Source organism: Leucoraja erinacea, chromosome 2 (assembly GCF_028641065.1).
Source record: "Leucoraja erinacea ecotype New England chromosome 2, Leri_hhj_1, whole genome shotgun sequence".
Classification (NCBI taxonomy): domain Eukaryota; kingdom Metazoa; phylum Chordata; class Chondrichthyes; order Rajiformes; family Rajidae; genus Leucoraja; species Leucoraja erinaceus.
In genome coordinates, this window is record NC_073378.1 from 93,035,367 (window position 1) to 93,057,785 (window position 22,419).

The window sequence follows — 22,419 nt, forward strand, 5'->3', positions numbered from 1 at the left end:
AAAATATTTCGGAATGAGCTGAACCCACTTCTTCTGAGAACCTTTAACTAGATTATCAAAGAAGGCAAGACACCTCCATCATGGAAAGAGGCAATTATCATATTCATCCCCAAAGAGAATGAAGACAAGGAAAATTGTACCAACTACAGACTGATATCGATTATAAATGTGGACTATAAACTATATTCTTCAATTATCTCCAAACGATTTGAAAACTTCATGCCAGATTTAATTGATGAAGACCAGACTGGTTTTAAAACGGGCAGACAAACAAAGGACAGTAGTAGAAGAACCCAACATATAATACACACGATTCAAAAGGAAAGTATGCGCGCTGTCCTGATAAGCCTAGATGCGGAAAAGGCTTTCGATAGGGTTAAATGGGAATTCTTATATCAAACACTAGAAAGATTTGGCTTTACCGAAGATTCAATTCAAGTTATTAAAGCATTTTACCACCTACTGCAAGAGTAAAGGTGAATGGGTCCTTAACTGAGAGATTTGTGTTAGGAAGAGGAACGAGACAGGGATGTTATCTTAGCCCTACCCTGTTTGCTATATATATTGAACCAGTGGCTCAAGCGATTCGTCAAGATAGGGAACTGAGGGAAGTAACCATAAGAGACAGAGAACACAAAATTGGCCTTTTTGCAGATGACGTAATGATGTATTGCACAGGAAGTAAACACCTCCTCTCCAAGGATGATGGAAATCATAGAGGAATTTAATTTTTATGCAGGATATAAAGTGAATATTTCAAAAACTCAAACCCTCCTATTTAATTGTGCTCTTCCAGAAGAAATCAAGCAAAACTATAATATTAAATGGGATTCAAAATCAATCAAATACCTAGGGGTACATATAACAAAAAATATATCAATGTTGTATGGGGCCAATTATAATCACATCAACCAAAACATAAGTAAGGATATAGAACGATGGTCCACCTACCCAATGGATTTTAGTAGTAAGATAAACGTGTTGAAAATGAATATTTTGCCATGGCTATTGTACTTGTTTCAATCTCTGCCAAGAGTGTACCATTAAAACCATTCACGGAATGGGATAAATTAATATCTAGATGTATTTGGGGAGGAAAGAAGACCAGAGTTCGATACACTACACTCCAGTTGCCAAAGGCCAAGGGTGGAATGGCACTTCCAAATTTTAGGATATATTTTTATGCAGCCCAACTTCGACCAGTAATTAATTGGTGTGAGGACAGCTATATAGCTGGGTGGAGACATATATCCCTGACTTCCACATCCAAACACTCTTGGGAGAAAAAGCACTTCCTGGACATATCAGGAGTATAATCGATCCAATAATGATATTTACTTTAGAAACCTGGTTCACTCTTACCAGACAACTTAAGCTGAATAAAGGACAAAACGTTTTAAGATGTATAGCTTTGGATAGTGAATTTAAACCAGGGATGTATGACTCAACATTTAAAGAGTGGATGAAAAAAGGAATGACTGCATTTTGTACTGTTACTGAAAATGGAGACCTAAGATGTTTTCAAGATTTGAAGGATAGATTTGCACCGGAACCAAGACTTGTTTAGATACCTCCAACTGAGAGTTTATTACAATAAAAAAGTAAAAAGGGAGGCACAAGAAGAAAATAATCCAGTGGTAGAAGTGATAGTTGATGCGCATTTTACTAGAATGTTGCCTGGGTTTCAACAACTAAGTTACAGAGATAGGTTGAATAAGTTAGGTCTTTATTCTCTGGAGCGCAGAAGGTTAAGGGGGGACCTGATAGAGGTCTTTAAAATGATGAGAGGGATAGACAGAGTTGATGTGGACAAGCTTTTCCCTTTGAGAATAGGGAAGATTCAAACAAGAGGACATGACTTCAGAATTAAGGGACAGAAGTTTAGGGGTAATATGAGGGGGAACTTCTTTACGCAGAGAGTGGTGGCGGTGTGGAATGAGCTCCCAGTGGAAGTGGTGGAGGCAGGTTCATTGGTATCATTTAAAAATAAATTGGATAGGCATATGGATGAGAAGGGAATGGAGGGTTATGGTACGAGTGCAGGCAGGTGGGACTAAGGGGAAAAAAAATTTGTTCGGCATGGACTTGTAGGGCAGAGATGGCCTGTTTCCGTGCTGTAATGGTTATATGGTTATATGGTTATATCAAAAACATCAAGGATTATTTCTAAACTTTACCATAGTTTAATGGAATGTCAAGCTAAAACTACATGTTATGTAAAATTTAAGTGGGAAAAGGAATTGAACATCACAATCTCAGAAGAAGAATGCATCATATGTGTGTAACACTACAGACATCCACTAATTCAAAAACAATGGAGAGAATTTAATTGGAAAAATGTGATTTGTTTCTTTATTACGCCTAACATTCTTCTTCTTATCGAGTCCACACACAGGATTAGAAGTTGTTCAGCCAGAGCTGAACACACCTCTCGGCATCTGCATACAATGGTGTCTGTCTTGTCGCTTCTTGTGCTTCTTGTGCGTGGTGGTGGAAAGATTGGTGGAAACAGGGCCGCGACGTGAACGCTCTTTCCTTGACCCCCCTAACATAAAAAGCAAGCAAATTCTAAGGCAGCAAACATGCTGGAGGCAATGCGTCCAAACAGACGCAAATCATGCACATATCTTCTGGAGTTGCCCAAAAATAGAACCATTTTGGGACAGAGTGAATTCAGAATTAAAGGAAGTATTAGGATATATAGTCTCCAAGAAGTGTTCCATTTTATACCTGGGTAATATAACTACAGTGGTGCTGAAGGAAGATCATTACTTGGTTAAAATCCTACTCACAGCTGGCAGAAAGGCCATTACAAGAAACTGGCTTGCAGCGGACACACCCAGACTTAGACAATGGTTAGACATAGTACAAGAAATATTTGTCATGGAGAAAATGACATATTCTCTAAGAGTGAAAGAAGACGAGTTTAACAGAAAATGGGGAAAATGGATTAGGTATAGAAATAAAGACATCAACTGTATAATTTTATTGACAATAATGTAAGTTATTGGAAAATGTTTTAATAAGAAAATAGTTCTGTATACTGCATCATTAATTGTAAACTGAACAATTGTAAAAGCTGCACTGTTGTATGTTTCACTGCATTGTTGTATGTTTCATTGTTATATTTGTGTTTTATTTGTGTATGCATAAAAGCAATAAAGACAAAAGTGAAATAAAAAAAATATATATATAAAAATTAAAAAAAAGAAATGCCTGTGGCAATATTAGTAGCTGCCTAAATGACGCATGACAAAAACCACTCAGGTTTTTTTGGTCTAGTTTAATTTACAGCCAGCAAGGAAGTTATGCAAACGTCTCTATAATTTCCGTACACTAAGACGTTTGACTAATATCCTCTTGTCAAATTTAATATTTTAATTTCTTCTATACTTTTTGCAAGGGAAGAATACCCACAAAGCCAAATAGGATGTGAGCTCTCTCACACTGATCCCGTTCCTTTTAGAATTATAGAGATGTACAGCACAGAAACAGGCGCTTCCGCCCACCACACTCACAATGCCCTTTTTACTTCATTTGTCTACATTAGGACAACATATAGTCGGCCTTTTTAACCGTTTGTCTGAATGCCTCTTAAATGTCGTGTTTGTACCTGATTCCATCACCTCTGCTAGCATGTGTTGGACGGAACTGCAGAAACCGAAGATAGACACAAAAAGCTGGAGTAACTCAGCAGGACAGGCAGCAACCCCGGAGAGAAGGAAAGTGTGACGTTTTGGGTCGAGACCCTTCCTCAGACCCTGAAGAAGGGTCTCAGAAACATAGAAAATAGGTGCAGGAGTAGGCCATTCAGCCCTTCGAGCCATTCAATATGATCATGGCTGATCATCCAAAATCAGTACCCCGTTCCTGCTTTTTCCCCATATCCATTGATTCTATACATCATGACCCAAACGCCACCCATTCCTTCTCTCCAGAGATACCACCTCTAGCGTGTAGGTTTGGCATAACGTACATCTGGCACGTGTTCCAGATATCAACTGTGCTTTAATAAAAAATGTAACCCTAGATACCATTTAAAATCCCATCCTCCCTCCTTAAATTATGCCCTCTTGTTTTTGATACTCCTACCAGAGGAAGAAAATAGTGACTATTTACTTGATTTATGAGTCATTTAGTTTTATCAGGAAACCCTTCGGCCTCCTTCGATGTTGGAAAAGTAAGCCGACTATCCAGTCTTTCCCCATAACTAAAGTCCTCTAATCCAGGTAACTTTCTTGTGAATTTCCTCTGCTTCTGTCCAGCACAATTACATTATTTTTAAAGGCGGCGCTCTGAACTGCGCACAATAGTCTAAGTGCAGCTGAACCAGTGTTTTGTAAAGTTGCATATTAAAAGTCTTATGTTCTATGCTCTGAAGGCCAGCATGCCATATGCCTTCTTGTCCACTCTATCAACCTGTGTTTCCACTTTTATTCTACTAAGGGCTTGAACTTTAAGGTCCTTCTGTTGATCAACATTCCTCAGTGCCTCGCCATTAACTGTATAGATCCTATCCCTGTTTGAGTTCAGAAATGTAACCTTTCATACTTGGGGTTATATTCCATCTGCCCAACTGTACATCCGATTTACATCCCACTATAATTTTAGACAACTTTCCTCATTACGGGGACGACAGATGGCGCAATGGGCCAAGTGTTCGGCTGGCAACCGGAAGGTAGCTGGTTCGAATCCCGCTTGGAGTGCATACTGTCGTTGTGTCCTTGGGGCAAGACACTTCACCCACCTTTGCCTGTGTGTAAAATGTAATGTAATTATGTGAAGCACTTTGGGGTCAATGCAAGTTGACTAAAAATGTGCTATATAAATAAGATTATTATTATTATTATCCACAATACCACCAATGATTGTGTCTTCCGCAAACTTACTAATCATACCTGCTACATTTAAATCCAAGTCATTAATATATACCACGAACAACAGTCCCCCTGCACAAATCCCTGTGGTACACCATTGAATCAGAAAACTATCCATCCACCACTACCCTCTGCCATCCATCATCAAGGCAATTTTGAATCCCAATTTTGAACTGTCTGTCCAATCATAAGATGCAAGATATTTTGTAAGAGGCACTTTATTTTCATATTCATCTTCAAGATCTGGACTGCTGGCAAGGCCACCGGTCATTGCTCACCCCAGATTGTCCTTTCTTCAACCAATGTAATATAATATTAGACAGTGATAAATGATGAAGGACCGGCAATATATCCTGAAGTCAGGATGATGTGAACCTGCAGATGGTGTTTCCCCATGTAACTATTCCCTACTCTTCTCACTGACAGTGATTGCATGCTCACAGGGTGCTGATGGAGTAGCCTGGATGAGTAACTGCAGTGCACTTTGTAATTGGAACACACTGTGCCAACTGTAAACTGATGCTGGAGGGAACATTTTACCTGATACGTAGGTAATGGGCCACCGTATTCTGGGTGGAGGGAACAAAGATTGTTGAGAATGATTGGCATTGCTTAATTCTGGGCAAATAAAGAGCATTCCATTTGTGCCTTGTGGAAAGACCTAGAGTGTTACGCCGATTTTTTTGGCGACTGCCGGCATCATTGACTGACGTATCAAGTCTCCGAACAACGTGCGGCATGATGCAGCGGTGACGCGGCGTGATGACGTATGATGCGCGCGGCGGACAGTGTTTTTTCAAGTGTCGCAACATTTTTTTTGTCCCCACTGGATTTCGAAATGTTCAAAATCTTTTGGCGACACTGATATGACGCTGGCAGTCGCTGAAATAAATCGGCAAGTGGGACAGGCCTTTTAGGAGATTAATCACTCACTGGCATGCCAAGCCTGTGACCTGCTTGGGAATGTATGTGGCTGGTCCACATGAGTTTCTGATCAATGATGAGCATTAGGATATTGAGAGGAGACTGACAATGGCAATGCTGTTGAAAGTCAAGGGTATTAATGAATGAATGAATGATTCTTTATTATCACATGTGAGATGTCACATGAAATTCTTTGTTTTGCTTACCATACGCAAAGTATGAAAAAGTCGGCATCCATATCATGGACAAAGTTACAAAGTATTCAATGTGGTAACCAACAGCCCCTCTTCGTTCTTATCCTCATCTGATCTCCAGAGCACACCGTGGGCCTGTTCGACCTCTGGCACTCACACAGCCTCTCCAACCTCCGGCACTCACCGTGGCCCTTCCTTGGCCACTTGCCGCTGGCTCCTCTCTTGGATGGCTCCAAGGCGCTCGTTGAGAGTTTATGATGGACCTCCTCACTCTCGGAAGATTTTCCTCGATCTTGGATGGCCCCCCTCACTCCTTGATGTCCCATCTCGCTCTTCGATGACCCACCTCGCCTTTGGCGGCTGCTCACAGGTCCCTCATAGAGATGGTCAACATCTTCCATTTCCTTGGTGAAAACAATTTGACCTGGTCCAACCATATTGACCAAAAAGCAAAGAATGCACACCGTCTCGACTTCCACAGACACTGAAGGGAATTTGGCATGTCTCTAATGATAAATACAAAATCTACAGTTGCACCATAGAAAACATCCTATCTGGATCCAATACAGCCTGGTATAGTTACTGTCTGAAGAAGGGTCTCGACCCGGAATGTCACCCATTCCTTCTCTCCAGAGATGCTGCCTGTCCTACTGAGTTACTCCAGCAATTTGTGTCTACCTTTGGTATGGCTACTGCTCTGGCCAAGATCGCAAGAAAATGTTGAGAGTTGTGGACGTTACGCAGTCTGTCACACAGATCAGCCTCCCTCACATCCACTCCATGTACACATCACGCTGCCACAGTAAAGCAGCCAACATAATCAAGGACTACTCAGTCCCTCGTCATTCATTCTTTTCCTCTCTCCCATTGGAAGAAAATAGAAAAGATTGAAAGAGTGTATAGCTTCTGCCCTGCTGTTATGCGATTCTTGATGAAACACACATATGCTAAGCCAGGGCTCTCACTTAATTTTTCCCCCTGTAGCCAGCCGGGCAACCTTGGCAGCTTTTTAGGTTGCCAAATGACAGTTTAGGTGGTCATTTAAGAAGGTTTGCATGATACGTGCGATAATGTGCTCGGACGAAGTGTGTAGTTACCAGTCGGAATTATGCTCACTGAAGCATTCACATATTATCTCTGCTTCAAATAAAGTCACAAACTAAACATATTCACCAATCAAGACATGATATATACCACAATAACATGCAGCAAAATTATAATACAGTATATCAACTCTTTTTACACATTGCAATTAATGCAATTTCTATTAGTTCTTTCCACTTACAAACAAAAATGTGGTTAGATTATTCAGCGTATGATTAAACTGTGTCAATAAATCCTGGACTATGGTAACATATATGCTTAACCATGCACAGATTGATGCAAACATGTTTTCTGTGAAGGACCGAAAATTATCATGACATGGCCATAGCATGGGTCGTTATTGCTATTGGTACAGAAACACTCTCGCTTCCCACATAATTTATCCATAACAAAATATACAGGTTGCAAGGAAATTTCTAAAGGCATTTTATGATAATAGCTGTTAAAACCGACTATACCCATCTGACAGGTTAAACATTACACTAACTGACAAGAGATGGCCAAAGGACCTAACTGCAGCAAATGTTATTTTGGTAATATGTTTAAAGATGTCAAAACGCCACATTACCGTACATTCAGATTAGATTTACGTATTGTGAACAGCATGAAGATACCCAGTTTGTACACAATAGATTAAAAAAAAATTATTGATAAACGCTGTTTCCATCATTCCCACTTCAGAATTAACGTTAAAATTTCAACAGAAATATCTCCTGACCAAATTTATGATGTATATGACCGACTGTAGAAGTAAAACCTGGATAAATCCAGCGTATAGTTGTGAATGTTGCTCATTAAATAACTATAGTACTGATACTCCATATTAAGAACATTGATTTGCCGTTAAAATGAATTCTGTAATAACGTGTCAACGGTAGCAGTGACAATCGAACACTGCGGTTTTAATGTTTCATGATTTAATTAATCCATCTTTGGGGATTAAAACAAATAATAACATTGGGAATTAAAACACATTTGATTGCAGTCCATTATCAAACATAGTTAATGTTCCCTCTGAAGACATTTCCAGCACAATGGGGTCAGGGAGGGTGGGGGTGTGTGAATCAGTGGGGGTCGTAGATGAATGGGGGGGGGGGGGGGGGGGGGGGGGGGGGGGGGGGGTTGAGAAGGCAATCGATGTGGAATGGATGGATTGAAGCAAGTGAATTAGTACATTTTGGTTGGAGTATGTAAAATTGTTAGGGGAGAGCACGGGGGATGTCAGTGTGTTGAATGGGGGGATTAGTACGGGATGGATGGGGGGGGCGTCAGGAGAGAGAGAGAGAGAGAGCAGCTGCTTCAGACGGCAGAAGGAGGCCTCCCCCTCCCTCCCTCCTCCCGGCCTCTGCATGCGGGAGGGTTTGTTTTGAAAGCGTTTTTTCACCGTTGGCAGAGTGGCAGGCAGAGGCTGCTATCAGGGCGGGTGGAGTGCGGGAGGAGGAGGAGATGGAGCCGCTGTCGCGACCGCTGCCCATCATTCGCTCTGACCCTTCGTTACCCTGCACCTGGTATCTTTGCCTCGCAATACAGCCGTCGCCGACACAAAACATCACGTTCCTTTTCTCCAGAGATGCTGACTGATCCGCTGAGTTACTCAATTTTTTTGTGTCTATCTTCGGTATAAACCAGCATCTGTAGTGCCAAGCTGGGCAAAATGACTCTCCGTTTAGGTTGCCCGGCGGCATTTTGGGTGGTCAATGGCACCCGGGCAATCGTTAATTTTGAGTATCTTCAATCTTCCAATCAACCTCATTGCAGCCCTTGCACTCTTTTTATCAGCATTTTTTATGTAGCTGTAAAACTATATTCTACACTCTTTCTTTTCTCTTTTTGCATTATCTGTTGTACTCGTGTGTGGTATCATACACCCGGAGAGCACAAAGAACAATGTTTTTCACTGTATCTCAGTACACTTGACAATAATAAACCAAAATCGATATCCAATGTTAGTGGTCATGACCAGGAACTGTCTCTGGCTTTTCCCTCTGAGTGGATCCCCCCCCCGTCTAAAAAGTTTGAAAAGCTCCGCACTGAACACATGGTCTCCAGTCTTTTTTTTACAGCATCTCAGAATGTCCACCGAAATAGCTGACAGGGAGACATTTTATGTTTTTTAAAGCAAGAGGAACAACGGTGCCCCTGATGATTAAATTAAATTTAGTTGTCAGTGGGATTTCCATCTTACCACACACACGACATGTTCTTACCAAAATGTAAATGAAATGTATCTCCTTTCAATTGCATATGCAAATTTGCTTAAAGAATCTCAGTATGTTAGCAAAAACAATCAATCCTAAAGTCTAAGATATATTTTTAGTTTTGTTTAGTTTGGTTTGGAGATACAGCGTGGAAACAGACCCTTCAGCCCACCAAGCCCACACTGACCAGCGATCCCCGTGCACTAACACTATCCCACACACACTAGGGATAATTTATAATTTTACTAAAACCAATTAGCCTACATTGTACTACTCTACAACTCTCTGCAATTTATTGCAATGATACCAGGAATACCAAAGAAATGCTGCAGATGATGGACACCTATAATTAAAATACAAAATGCTGAGAATTCTCAGCAGGTTGGGCTGAATCTGTGCGGAGAAACAGAACTAAAATTCCAGATCAAAGGCCCTTTGTCAGAACTGGGATGAATTCAAAAGAGGCTTGTAAAACTGCAAAGAAAGGGGTAATGGTTCTGATAATATTGGAATGACCATGGATGAGCTGGAGGCTAGGTTTATTGATTGAGAGCAATAGGAAAGTGAGAACAGGCAAAATAATCTGGGGTTTAAAATGCAGAGCAGGCAGTTCAAGCCGGGTGCGTCCTCCACTCCCTGAAAAAAAGAGAAATAAAAGAGAAATAAAGTCCTCCATGGTCGGCTGATCCAGAAGATTAAGACAAGGGATCCTCAGTGGATTGACCATATGGATTCATAACTGGCTTACTCATAGGAGACGGAGGGTTGTGATGGAAGGACATTATTCCTGCTGGAGGTCTGTGGCCACTGGAATTCTGTAGGGATCTGTTCCTGGACATCATTTGTTTGTGATACATATAAATGATGTGGACATAAATGTACATGTATAATGTTAGGGTCAGAGTTACCATGGTTGAGAATCCTGCCTCACAGCGATAGGTTGAGGGGGACTGGACCAATAGGGTCAGGGCCCTCTTCAAAAGAACAGGACAGTCCTTCACTTTCAGCCAAAACATGGCGAGCTCTTGTTCCATTAAGTCACTCTCGGTAAAATTCATCCTTCGCAGTCACGTCAGTATCGCTGATGGCACCGTCTTCAACGGAAAAGGGTCGGATGAACCACTCATCACAAGAGCGGTCGTCCAGTCCAGGGAAGTAACGTTCGATGGCTTCACTAATTGCCAGAAGGTGGGTTGAGATCTCCTCGTGGAAGTGGCATTCAGCATCTGGAGTAGCATCCAGGAGAGTTGTCATCTCAGGGAAGATAGTCGTGTCACTGTCCTGGACTCTTCTCTGGTAAAGGTTCCTCTTGAACGCTGCCCTTTGCCACGAGCATGTGTAGCATTGGGAGGTTTCCTTGAAGTGACAGGTTCAAGGAATTCAACTTGGCGAAGAAGTCAGCCAAGTAAACAACCTTCATCACGAACAATTCATCCGGCATCTTTCCATGAAACTGATTCTCCCTCTCAGTCCACCCTCTCTCGAAGAACAGCGCTCTTCCTCTCGAAGTTGAATCACACAATTAAGAACTTTACCACGTGAAAGCCAGCACACCTCTGTGTGGAATATCAGAACAGTGAAATCGGCGCCCATTTCTTCACACATATTTTGAAGATTTTTAAGTTTGTTGCGCTCCCTCGGATGTTATTGTCCTTCTTTACATTCCTGGCCAGCTTCCCCTCGTACACATCTGAAAACACTTCTCAAAGACCAGGAGGGAGAGTCTTCATCGCTAAAACATGGCAATGTATCATGCAGTGGGTGAAGGTGACATGGGGAGCGACATCCTTCACGAATGCTTTGAAGCCAGATCTGCAACCGACCATGGAAGGTGCCCCGTTTGTACACTACCCCAACAAGGCGTTCCCAGCCAAGCTCATGTTTGATGAGGAAGGCTTCCAGCATTCTGAACACATCTTCTCCCTGAGTGGTAGTAGCCAATGGCTCCGAGAACAGGTACTCCTCATTCATGGCTTCTCCTTTGAGGTAACGAACGTAGACTAGCAGTTGAGAACATGAGGCAACATCTGTTGACTCGTCCAATTGCAATGAATACACTAGACTGCTCTTCACAGCGCTCACTACTTGCAGTAGAATATCATTACTCATATCCGAGATTCGACTTTTGACTGTCATTCAAAAGGGAAATCTGCCTGAACTTGTTTGACTGCTGTTTCCCCAGCAGCAACTTCGCTGCTTCGAGAAGGCATGGCTTGATAAGCTCTTCACCGATGCTGTGAGGTTTCTTAGTCTGTCCGATTCGATAAGCAATCCGGTATGAAGCCTCCAACGTTGCTTCATTTTGATGAGCACCGCGACCCGTCCAGTACATCCGGGAGATTCTTTGTGTCTTCCTTAGTGAAGACAGATCCGAAGTACCTATTCAACTCTTCTACCATTTCCTTGTTACCCATAATTATTTCACCCGTGTCTGCCTTCAAGGGACCCACATTTGACTTTGCTACTCTTTTTTCCTCAACATATCTAAAGAAGCTTTTACTGTCCTTCTTTATATTCCTGGCCAGCTTCCCCTCGTACTTCATCTTTTCAGCCCGTATTGCCCGTTTTGTTTCCTTTTGTTTCCTATGAAAGTTTCCCAATCCTCTGGCTTCCGGCTACTCTTTGCTGTGTTATACGTCTTTTCTTTTAGTTTTATTCTATCCCTAACTTCTCTTGTCAGCCACGGTTGCCTCCTACTCCCCTTAGAATCTTTCTTCCTTTGTGGAATTAAATGATCCTGCGTCTTCCGGATTATGCCCAGAAATTCCTGCCATTGCTGTTCCACCGTCATTCCTGCTAGGATCCTTTCCAGTCTACCTTGGCCAGCATTCTACAAACTCTCTTTCTTGGGGTCCTGAACCAACCTGATTTTCCAAGTCTACCTGCATATTGAAATCCCCCATCACCACAGTGGCATTACCTTTGTTACATGCCAGTTTTAACTCCTGCTGCCACCTACATCCGGGCTACTATTTGGGGGTCTGTAAATAACACCAATTAGTGTCTTCTTGCCTTTACAATTCCTCAACTCAATCCACAGTGACTCTACCTCGTCAGTCCCTATGTCTTCCCTCGCAAGGGACTGAATTCCATCCCTCACCAGCAGAGCTACCCCCCCTCCTCTGCCCACCTGCCTGTCCTTTCTATAGGATGTATAACCCTGAATATTAAGTTCCCATTTGCGAAAAGTGAGTAAGGCTGCCACAGGATACAGCAGGCCCAACAACAGAAATGGAAGGGTATATGTTATGTATGTTATGTATGGTAAGATCCATAAAAGCATCGGCGTGATGGCAAGATCTATGAAAGGGCCTCGCCCCGAAACATCACCCATTCCCTCTCTCAGAGAGGCTGCCTGTCCCACTGAGTTACTCCAGCTTTTTGTGTCTATCTATGAATGCATTGGTGTGCAGAGGGATCTTGGGGTCTAGGTCCATGCGTCCCTGACAGTGGCAGAAACAAGTAAATAGACTGGTAAAGAAGGTATATGGTATACTTGCCTTTGTTAGCCAGGTCATTGAGTACACGAGTCAGGAAGTTGTGATGCAGTTCTATAAGATTTAGGTTAGGCCACATTTGGAATATTGAGTACAGTTCTGGTCACCCCATTGCAGGAATGATGTGGAGCTTTGGAGAGGGTGCTGAAGAGACTTATGCTGTATGGATTATAAGGTATTAGCTACAAGCTATTGCAAACTAGGACAAACGTGGGATTGTTTTCTTATGGGATGCTGGAGGTTGAGGGGAAACCTGATAGAAGTATAAAAAATGAGAGGCATAGACAGGGTAGACAGTCAGAACCTGTTTCCCCAGAGTGGAAATGTCAAAGACTGGAGGGCCTCCCTGCCATCTATATCCCTCTCTCTGACATGTCACTCCTCGTTTCTCCTTATCTGGCACATTTTTGCCTCCTTTTCACCTCTAACTTTTCTCATTTAGACCAACTATCAGCATATCAATGTAAGCACACATCACTTGGCAGACTTTGACCCACCCCTCTCTTTACCAACTTTTCCCCCACTATTACAATCAGTCTGACAAAGGGTTCCAACCTGAAACATCGCCTGTCCATTTCCTCCACTGATGCTGCTTAACACGCTGAGTTACTCCAGCATTTAGTGTTTTGTTTAATTTATTATTGAGTCTAGAGGTCTGCAATGGCCTGCACAAACGAAGAGGATCTGTCCGTCAAGATTACGGTGGACCTCATTGTAACAGTGCAGGAGGCCATGTGCTGGCAGAGCAGAGCGTGATGGAGCAGTGGCAGCCAATGAAGGTTGTTGTTGCAGATTAAATGTAAGCGCTCCACAAAGTGCTCACCTAATCTGTGTTTCTCCAATGTGGAAGATTGAAATGCAAGACTAATATTGTTTACGATGACATTAACCCAATATTTCAAAAGAAAATATAAATGAATCCATGACTATAATAAACTATCATAGTGTGAAATGTGACTTTTCTGATTGCAGATCATCTCTTAATAACATTTTATTTAGATACAGTTTTCTTCTGCCGTTGCTGGCTGACCTTTCAGCACTGGAGTTAACATTAAGGGATTTTTCGATCATTTACTTTTTGACATCTAGGTATAATAGGAAAGGCCTGAAACATTAGCCAATCCCTAGGATTAAGATGGTGATAAGATGTGATCTTAATCACTGCAGTCTTTCCGGTAAAGATGCTCCCACAGTGTTATTTGGGAGGTAGTTCCCAAATAACTAGGATTTAGCTGTAGCAGCCATGAGGGACTGGCATTATATATTCACATCAGGTTGGTTTACAGAGGACCTTGCAGATGTATGCCAATGGAAATGCAGTCCCCCCCCCCCCCCCCTGCCCTGTTCAAGGTAAAGATTGTGCGTTTGGGACCTGATTTTGAAGTAGAGTGGGCGAGTAACTAACTGCCTTGCATTTTGTAGGTGGTGTGCTCATAATGTAATGAGTGAAGGTTTAGATAATTGATGAGGCAGAAATGAAATGGACTGCTTTGGCCTGTTTGGAGTGCTCTCTTTACGATTGATGATGCTACACTTATCCAAGCAAATGGAAAATGAATGAAAGTTAGGAAATTAAAGGAGAATGGTGAAATCAATGTTGTAGGTTATGCAAGATCAAACAAGTCTAATTATCTCTTAAAGAATATACAATCAAAGAAATCGGAAGATGAATGAATTTATCAATTATTGGTTTCTATTTGAAATGAATAATTTCAGCGCTTTGTTCATCAAATTGAACTACAAGCCTGATATCTTCGATTTTTAAAGAAAAATATCTGAATGTCTCCGATTCAAACCCGATCACACGATACGGATTTGAAAAGAAATGTTAAATGGTTTAAATGAAGTAAGTTTCCGAAGATCCGGGGAATGAGTGGGAATTTGCCGCTGGGCATATGCTTTTGAGGAATTTCCTTTCTTTCAAATGGTTCAGCGTCAAATAAAGTGGCAACGTTGCAATGACAGGAAATTGGGAAAGGACTGCGATTGCACATGTAGATGTAATACAATTGTCAGCACAGGGAAGTCGTTCAAAGTGGGAGGGAACTGCGAAGGATTTGGTCAAGCAGAACAGATACAAAAAACACACACAATTTTACAGTGTCAAAAATAATCATATTCAATACTCCGCCCTGACGCGCACTGTAATGTTTTAGGGGGGAAAGAGGTTAATTTTTGTTCTAATTCTGACGGACAAAATAAAATGCAGAGTCTGTTCAGAGACTTCAGGGGAAAATAATCTAATACTTTGAGTGCTTTACCTTCGTCAGATCTGACACATTAATTTCCGCCTCAGCCCATCGATGACCAATTTCCTATGATTCGCAAATTCTCAACCTTCCAAAATGTTGATTTTTTTTTCAGGCGCCAAGTCATCACTTTTTGTCACAACACGCATTTCCGTGCAGATGTAAAATACAAGATGACGAAAGACATGGCTTGGGGGAATGGGGGAGAGGCGACGCTGACGCTGGCGCTGGCGCTGGCGTATTGTCGTGATGTCCAGACCCGGAGGCTCATTGCCGACCAGTGTCCCGCAGTTGACCAGGAGAGGCAAGGGAAAGGGTTAAAGCGGGAAGAACAGGGAGAAGAAGTGAGGAAAACAGTTGCAGATGGAACTGCATACACCATAGAAATCCTGCTTCATACAACATAAAAGCAGGCCTTTCGGCCCACCACGTCCATGCTGACCATACTCATCTATACACATCCCTTTACACCATTTTCCCGTTGCTTTCTATGCCTTCGCAACTCGTACTTAACTAAATGCATTTTAAATGTTGTGATAGTGCTGTCCACTGGCTGCGCATTCCATATCCCAAACACTGTATCCTCCATGGGAAATCTATGCCCCTATGGGCACACAGAGGTGCAGCTGATAGAGCCACTGCCTCACAGCACCAGTTACATCCTGACCTCGGATGTAGGCTTCCTCCAGGCCCTTCGGTTTCCTCCCACATCCCAAAGTCGTGCCTGTTTGGGGCTGCTGGAAATTGCACCTTGTGTGGAGGGAGTGAATGAGAAATTGGATCCTAGTGTGATCGATGGTTGGCATAGACTCAGAGGGCTGAAGGGCCTGTTTCTATGCTGCATCATTAAACCAAAACAAAAGCAAAGTTCTTCCTCAGATTCCCTGTAAATGTATTCTTCCTCTACCTATATCTATGCCCTCGAGTTTAGATATCTCTGCTGTAGGGAAATCTTTCCTACCACTTACCCTATTTGTGCTTCACATAATTTTGTATATATTTGTAAGGTTCCCTTTAGCCCCCTATGCTCGAAGGATAACAAACCCACCTTACCCAGTTTCTTCTCGTATCCAAAATATTCTATCGCAGGCAACATGCTGGTTAATCTTCCCTGCATCCTCCCCACGGAGAGAGATATTAGAGGACTGGGAAGGGGAGAAGGACACAGGGCAAGTGCTCTCAGTCAAATTGGAAAGAATGAGTGGCAGACCTTCTGAAAGTTTCCAAAGGGACCAGACATTAAGATTTGGTGTGGTTGGGTGCATGGCCAGAATTGGGGATCTTTATGGTTAGCCTTGTGGCTGGTGTTGAGTCCAGTTAGTTAGGTGTGTGCCAGCCAGGGGACTGGTGTGATTTGATGTGGTGGGTGGTGTTGGGTACAGGTGGCACCAGGATCCTTCTGCACTTCACACATCCTCAATCTTTTTTCCATTTAGATCTGCTGTTAGGTTCCTCTTACCGAAGAGCATGACCTCACGCTTGCACATATTAAATGCCACTTATCCAACCACACACTCAATCAACCTGTATCCTGTTATAGAGTGCAAATCGCATCATAACAACTTGCCTACATACCTATTTGTATATCATTGATAAATTTGGATACCTTGCGCACTCCTCCATACTCCAGGTAATTAGTGTAAATCATAACATCATCAAATGGGGGGGGGGGGGGGGGGGGGGGGGGGGGGGGAATAACACATTTTTAGGCCACCAGTAGTTACTTCCTCCAGCCTAAAATAGACCAACTTATTCTGACTCTTCCATGACCAATCTTCAAGTTTATCCAGGTTTAATTTCTCAGGTGCCTTTCCTTATATTTTCTGCCCCTCCTGTTATCTTTTAATTTTAATTTCCCTCCTCACTATCTTGCACTATTACTCCCTTAGTTATTTTAACTGTACAACACATTCCATCACTTGAAGCCTCCTCTCTCTAATTTAGACCACCGGGATATGCACAAGATATCTCATGAGGTTTGATCTATTGCATCATGGAATTACTATTTAGAAAATCCCACAGAGTAGGAGTTAAAACTGGCATGTAACAAAGGTAATGCCACTGTTGTGATGGGGGATTTCAATATGCAGGAAGACTGCGAAAATCAGGTTGGTTCAGGACCCCAAAAAAGAGAGTTTATAGAATGCCTCCGAGATGGATTCTTAGAGCAGCTTGTAATGGAGCCGACCAGAGAAAAGGCAATTCTGGATTTAGTGTTGTCCTATGAACCAGATATGATAAGAGAACTCGAGGTAAAGGAACCGCTTGGAGGTAGTGATCATAATGTGATTAATTTTAATCTGTAATTTGACAAGGAGAACGTTAAATCGGAAGTGTCAGTGATGCAGTTGAACAAAGGGGACTATGATGGCATGAGAGGGGAGCTGGTCAAGGTAGACTGGAAAGGGATCCTAGCAGGAATGACGGTGGAACAGCAATGGCAGGAATTTCTGGGCATAATCCGGAAGACGCAGGATCAATTCATTCCAAAAAGGAAGAAAGATTCTAAGGGGAGTAGGAGGCAACTGTGCCTGACAAGAGAAGTTAGGGATAGAATAAAACTAAAATAAAAGACGTATAATACAGCAAAGAGTAGCCGGAAACCAGAGGATTGGGAAACTTTCATAGGACAACAGAAGGAAACAAAACGGGCAATACGGGCTGAAAAGATGAAGCATGAAGGGAAGTTGGCCAGGAATATAAAGAAGGACAGTAAAAGTTTCTTTAGATATGTTAAGGGAAAAAGAGTAGCAAAGTCAAATGTGGGTCCCATGAAGGCAGACACGGGTGAAATTATTATGGGCAACAAGGAAATGGCAGAAGAGTTGAACAGGTACTTCGGATCTGTCTTCACTAAGGAAGACACAAACAATCTCCCAGATATACTGGAGGACAGAGGATCTAAGGAGGTAGAGGAACTGAAAGAAATTTTCATTAGGCGAGATGTTGTATTGGGTAGGCTAATGGGACTGAAGGATGATAAATCCCCTGGGCCTGATGGTCTGCAACCCAGGGTCCTCAGGGAGCTGGCTCTAGAAATAGTGGACGCATTGGTGATCATTTTCCAATGTTCAATAGATTCAGGATCAGTTCCTGTGGATTGGAGGATAGTTAATGTTACCCCACTTTTCAAGAAAGGAGCGAGAGAGAAAATGGATTGAAAGAGTAGGAGTGAACGGGTCCTTTTCAGAATGGCAGGCAGTGGCGAGTGGAGTGCCGCAAGGCTCGGTGTTGGGGCCACAACTGTTTACCATACATATTAATGATTTAGAAGAGGGAATTAGGAGCAAGACTAGCAGGTTTGCGGATGACACAAAGCTGGGTGGCAGTGTGAACTGTGAAGAGGATGTTAGGAGGTTGCAGGGTGACTTGGACAGGTTGATTGAGTGGGCAGATGTGTGGCAAATACAGGATAATATAGATAAATGTGAGGTTATCCACTTTTGCGGCAAAAACAAGGGGGCAGATTATTATCTCAACGGGGTTAGGTTAGGTAAGGGGGTGGTGTTGCGAGACCTGGGCGTCCTTGTACACCGGTCACTGAAAGTTGGCGTGCAGGTACAGCAGGCAGTGAAGAAAGCTATTGGAATGTTGGCCTTCATAACAAGAGGATTTCAGTATAGGAGGAAAGAGGTTCTTCTGCGGAATAGGGCTCTGGTGAGACTACATCAGGAGTATTGTGTACAGTTTTGGTCTCCTAATTTGAGGAAGGACATCCTTGTGAGTGAGGCAGGGCAGCGTAGGTTCACGAGATTGATCCCAGGGATGGCGGGACTATCATATGAGGAAAGATTGAAAAGACTAGGCTTGTATTCACTGGAGTTTAGAAGGATGAGGGGGATTCTTATAGAAACATATAAAATTATGAAAGGACTGGACAAGCTAGATGCAGGAAAAATGTTCCCAATGTGGGGTAAGTCCAGAACCAGGGGCCACAGTCTTAGAATAAAGGGGAGGTAATTTAAGACTGATGTGAGAAAAAACTTTTTCACTCAGAGAGTTGTGAATTTATGGAATTCCCTGCCACAGAGGGCAGTGGAGGCCAAGTCACTGGCTGGATTTAAGAGAGAGTTAGATAGAGCTCTAGGGGCTAGTGGAGTCAAGAGATATGGGGAGAAGGCAGGCACGGGTTATTGATAGGGGACGATCAGCCATGATCACAATGAATGGCGGTGCTGGCTCGAAGGGCCGAATGGCCTCCTCCTGCACCTATTTTCTATGCTTCTATGTTTCTATGTTTCTATAGACCATTAAAGCCAAATAAACTAATTCTATAGATAATGTAATTTATAATGTATTTGTTTGTGCTTGGAAGGAACATTACTTAGATCTTATTATTTCTTTCCTTTCAGCAATGTATTAAAATGTTGCTCAAAATCTTTGGTGTGGAACTTTGTGATTTTCTTTTACCTGGTGGCACCCTGTTGGACAGTGATAGATTTGCTGCCTCACAGCTCCAGAGACCCAGGTTTGATCCTAGGTGTTGTCTGTGCGGAGTTTGTGCGTTCTGCTTGTAACTGCGTAGGTTTTCTCTGGGTGCTCCGGTTTCCTCCCACATCCCAAAGATGTTCAGGTTGTAGGTTAATTGGCTTCTGTAAATTGCCTCTCATGTATATAATACGAAAATGGGACACATGGTGATCGGTGGTCGGCATGGACTGAAGGGCCTGTTTTCACGCTGTATCACTAAAATAGAGTGCACTTATCTTAATGACCAGCTTTGTAGTCAGTGCTGAAAACTCATGCCGATTGCCCATATCTACCTGGCATCTATAAATCATCCAAGCAATGTGGAAAAGGTGGAATTCTGTTTTCCAACTTTGGTCTCTGGTGCATGTGCAGAAATTGGTACATCATTGGAGACATACTGAATTTAGTTTTAGCCTTCTGAGCAATTAATGGCATGCTTTCTTGGCCCTTGTGTCAATGTGGATGGACGGGATAAATTATTGGTAATGATTGGTGCTCCGATTTCCTCCCACACTCCAAAGACATACAGTTTTTGTAGGTTAATTGGCTTCCTGTAAAATTGCAAATTATCCCTGGTGTGTAGGATAGTGCTAGTGATTGCTGGTCGGCATGGTAGGCCAAAGGGCCTGTTTCAACTCTTTATCTCTAAAGTAAAGTAAAGTGAACTTAGGAGTTTGAAGCTCTTGACCATCTCCACCACGGCACCATTGATACAGATGGGATGGGGTGTGTACTCCACGCTGCTTCCTGAAGTCAAGGAGCAGCTCCTTCACTTTGTGATATTGAGGGAAAGATTGATGTCCTGACACTAAGCTCTCTCTCTCTCCTCCAATTACTTAATCTCAACATTATTTGAGATCTTGCCCACCACGATGGTGTAAACTGCAAACCTGTAAATTGAGTTGAAGCGGGCTTTGGCCACACATTTTCAAGTGTATAGGAAGCATTGTAACGGGGACAAAACACAGCCTCAATTATCATGGAAGATATTTTGTCGCTTGTCCTTATTGATTGTGATTTATGGGTCCGACAGTCAAGTACCCAGTTGCAAAGCTGAGACTTACATCCAGGAATTTGGAAATGAGTTTGGTGACGTATGGTAACATGATACAGGGCTACATGACGCTGTCTTTTGTGGTTTTCCTTTGGACATGAGCATAAGAATTCTAACTGAAGCATTTGAATTTTCCAAATGTTTGACTGTGTTTATTAAAATTGTCCTGTCAAATACAATGTTTACTAATACTTGGAGATGCCTGAAACAGGCGCGGCCATTATTTCTTGCCCATTAAAAACATTCTTTACAAAATGTTATTCATAATGGATCTAAAGACTTGCTAAATCACAGCAGGGGCCACTTAAACTCATTTATGGGGCAGATAAAGAAGGATATTATTGAACCAGGGCAAATTATTTGCATTAATGCCTGTTTTTTTCGACTACTGATTTAAAATTCTCCAAATTCCATGGGATTTGAATACACATCCTCTGGAGCGGTTGTCTTCAGCTTTACTGTGTTTTTATTTTGGTAGACCTCGTCCAACATCCAGTAATAGACAACTTTATGTTTCATACAATTAAATATTGGGACGACCAAGATCATTGTTTTCAATCCTTTCCTTTCCTTTCCAAGCAGCAAACTCTGCCAACTTTCTGATGTTGTCCGCTGTTATATTTGACTCCAAAATAAAGTTCTAAGCTCATATCTGTTCCATTATCAATAGTATTTAGATCAACTTTCATAATATTGTCAGATTGTGGCCCTATCTCAGCAAATCTGCTGTTGAAAACTTCCCCTATGCCTTTACTACCTCCAGATACTACTATCCCCTTTCCTCCTTAGTTGGCCCCCTCTCTTCATTTAAACTTGTTGATCTAAATCTTTGTGGCTTAAATTTGTAATTTTACCAAATCTTATAGAATCTAGAGCACAGAGCAACAGCATGGAAACAGGCCCTTTCTCAATGACATTGACCAAGATGCCTATTTAAGTTAGTCTCATTTGCCTGCCCTACTCATATAACCATATAACCATATAACAATTACAGCATGGAAACAGGCCATCTCAGCCCTTCTAGTCCGTGCCGAACACGCATTCTCCCCTAGTCCCATCTACCTGCACTCAGACCATAACCCTCCATTCCTTTCCCGTCCATATAACTATCCAATTTATTTTTAAATGATAAAATCGAACCTGCCTCCACCACCTTCACTGGAAGCTCATTCCACACAGCCACCACTCTCTGAGTAAGGAAGATCCCCCTCATGTTACCCCTAAACTTCTGTCCCTTAATTCTCAAGTCATGTCCTCTTGTTTGAATCTTCCCTACTCTCAGTGGGAAAAGCTTATCCACGTCAACTCTGTCTATCCCTCTCATAATTTTAAAGACCTCTATCAAGTCCCCCCTTAACCTTCTGCGCTCCAAAGAATAAAGCCCTAACTTGTTTAACCTTTCTCTGTAACTTAGTTGCTGAAACCCAGGCAACATTCTAGTAAATCTCCTCTGTACTCTCTCTATTTTGTTGACATCCTTCCTAAAATTAGGCGACCAAAATTGCACACCATACTCCAGAATTGGCCTCACCAATGCCTTTTACAATTTTACCATGACATCCCAAATTCTATACTCAACCATATGCCACCATCTTATTCCCCATAACCTAATACTTGCTGCTCTTCATCGGTATTCAGTTCAATTGTTCTCTATTCAAGAATATGGGTAGCAAGGTGGCACTGCGATAGAGTTGTAGCGCCGGAGTCCCGGGTTTGATTCCGACTACGGGCGCTGCCTGTAAGGAGTTTGTACATTCTCCCAGTGACCGCATGGGTTTTCTCCGAGATCTTCGGTTTCCTCCCACACTTCAAAGGCATTACGGGTATGTAGGTTAATTGGCTTGGTGCAAAT

General features: G+C 42.4%; 1 protein-coding gene across 1 annotated transcript in view; it reads right to left on the reverse strand.

Moving 5' to 3' along the window:
* il6 (interleukin 6 (interferon, beta 2)) overlaps window positions 1-15,215 on the reverse strand; it is a 36,376-nt gene extending 21,161 nt beyond the window's left edge. Inside the window, exon 1 of the mRNA XM_055661351.1 lies at window positions 15,056-15,215. The gene's annotated coding sequence lies outside the window, so the exon portion shown is untranslated. The remainder of the gene's footprint in view (window positions 1-15,055) is intronic.
* Between the last annotated feature and the right edge of the window lie 7,204 nt (window positions 15,216-22,419).